The following is a 2,348-nucleotide window of genomic DNA, read 5'->3' on the forward strand; positions in this document are numbered from 1 at the left end:
TCGATATCTAATTAGCTTATTATCTTTTGCATTTGGCTATGATTTTGAATGGTATAATACAAATTATGGCGAGTTTTGCTGTGTTTGATTCATTTCTTAAACAAACTCTCAGCTTCAATATCAGTTATTTTTGAGTTACTATAATTTGCTATAGTTGTGATGGTGTGTTAATTTGATGAGTATTTGTGCCACTGGAGGCAGTGGGTGCACGCCTTAATTACTTGTTAACTGATTAATTTTTTTGCTGTGTTTTTCCCTATTTTGAGAGCTGATTGTGTGTTGATTTGAAATTGAACTGATCTCTAATTATAGTTTAATGTGTTACTGTGGTTTTTCTTGCTAGTACTGGATTTCTATTTCCTGTATAGAAGACCAAAAATTTGATTAACTTTTAGCTAATTATAAAAATTAGGGTTAAATTACTGAAATCCATTTTTTTCTTAGTGAAGTTAGTTTGTAATGCAATTGAAAATATGAAAGCTAAAAGAACTTATATGTAAAGTATAGTGGAGGATTCGACACAGGTGTGGTGGATTTTAGGAGGATCCGAATAACATAGTCTATAGTGATCATTAGTGTAGAAAATAACCAGACATTAGATTCTCACCTTGTAGGTTGCTGATGATAACATAGAGATAGTTAAACAGCAAGAATACTCTGTCCTCCTTAACAGATCTCCCTAATGTTACCAAAAATGTTACTCTTCTTTTCTCTTGCAAATTTTCCGCCTGTTAATATTGATTCTTTTATTATAGTCTTCATCCATATTGATATTATGTTTTTCTAGAATGATTTGTAAGACTGCTTTTATGCCAATAAATTTACAGTAATATGGGCTATCTAAAGTTGATACGTCCTGCATTAAACAAAAGTATCCCTAATAAATTGTCTTACTGCTTTCTGCATGTGGACATCTACATCTTCCAATTAACCAGATATTTCGTTTGTGCAGTTCAGCTGATAATTAAAGGATATCGTGGAAATGGCAACCTATATGTGGAGGAAATATGCAGATTATGTGTACACAAAGTGGGAGAAGACAATTCTATGGGATATGGTAGAACCATTTAGGAGACCAAAATCGTTTACGCCTCTTGTCACAATCTATGTTTGTGCATTTTATACTGGGGTTATTGGGGCAGCCATCACCGAGCAACTCTACAAGGTATAATATCTTTAGATCCTTAATTTCGTAGCATTAAATGCTTGGAAATTCCTTTTGACAGATTTGAAATTGGACCTTTGTGAAGTTAGTTTTGGAAGTTAAGAGCACCATTGTTGGAGTGGCATTGGCAGGGTATGAACTCCCCAGTATTGACTGGGAATGCATATAATTTTCTTAAACTGATCACGCTGACTTACTTCACCTTACTACTTTGTTTAGGAGAGGGTCGCTGGCAGAAAGTACAAACTAAAATGATTAATCATATTTACTTGAAACTTCTGAATAGTGAGTGGAACTCCTTTTCTGATAAAAAAAAATTAACTTCCCACAGGTGGAACTCCTTTTTCTTATTAGTAAATGATGTGTGGAACTTCATTATTTGAATTTGCACTTCCCATAAAAGTGAGTTAGGAACAAAAGTTAGGAGTTTGATGTGTAAGAACTCATCACTGAACAAGCTTCAGTTATTAGTTTAGTATTTTCAATGTGCAAATCAAGTTAGCCACTCAACTGTTTAACCTATGTGTACAATGGGTTGGAACCAGCATATAGTTTGACCTCGCTATCTGAAAGGATTTATTCATTCAAGGTAGGAGAATCATCTGAATTTGTCTTGTCTAGTCAAATTGCTGTATTTCTTTCCTTCTCCTAGATCTAATTCTTATTTTTTCAGTATGTATCTGCTTTTCGGAACAAGTTATTTTTCCTCTAGCCATAACCTTTTCTAAAAATGTTTTGTGTAGGTCATTGCCTTGAGAGAAGATAAGTAGCCTACTCGTGTTCTGTATAATACGAGCTATGTAGTACTTATTTGTTCAGAGTAGACGACTTTCCCTCGTATATTAAGAATCAGATTTTCCTTTTCAGCCTTTAGTTTACTATTAGTTCAAATTCGTGCCTTGATATAATAGCTTCTTTTCCCACAATGACAGGAAAAATACTGGGAAGAACACCCTGGGCAAGAAGTGCCTCTAATGAAACCAATGTTTTATGGCGGCCCTTGGAGAGTAATGAGAGGTGATGTTCCTCCTATGGGAAAGTTCAAGCTCTGAGCTTCAGTCTGTAGATAGTTATAAGGTATCTAATATAAGCTCTATGAAAAGGAAAAGTAGCGAGATATGTTGTAGGTTCAAACTAGTCTAAGAGAACTTATAATTGAAACCATATAGGTTTCTAATGTTTA

The 2,348-nt window shown here is 34.2% G+C and overlaps 1 long non-coding RNA gene across 1 annotated transcript; it reads left to right on the plus strand.

Annotated features, from left to right (window-relative positions):
- The first annotated feature begins 1,027 nt into the window (after nt 1-1,027).
- Nucleotides 1,028-1,986, plus strand: LOC142175395 (uncharacterized). The gene is made up of 2 exons (XR_012704368.1): nt 1,028-1,165; nt 1,909-1,986. It is a non-coding gene; the product is annotated as an uncharacterized LOC142175395 (long non-coding RNA).
- Nucleotides 1,987-2,348: the final 362 nt, after the last annotated feature.

The sequence above is a fragment of the Nicotiana tabacum genome, chromosome 21, assembly GCF_000715075.1.
Source record: "Nicotiana tabacum cultivar K326 chromosome 21, ASM71507v2, whole genome shotgun sequence".
In the NCBI taxonomy this organism is placed as follows: domain Eukaryota; kingdom Viridiplantae; phylum Streptophyta; class Magnoliopsida; order Solanales; family Solanaceae; genus Nicotiana; species Nicotiana tabacum.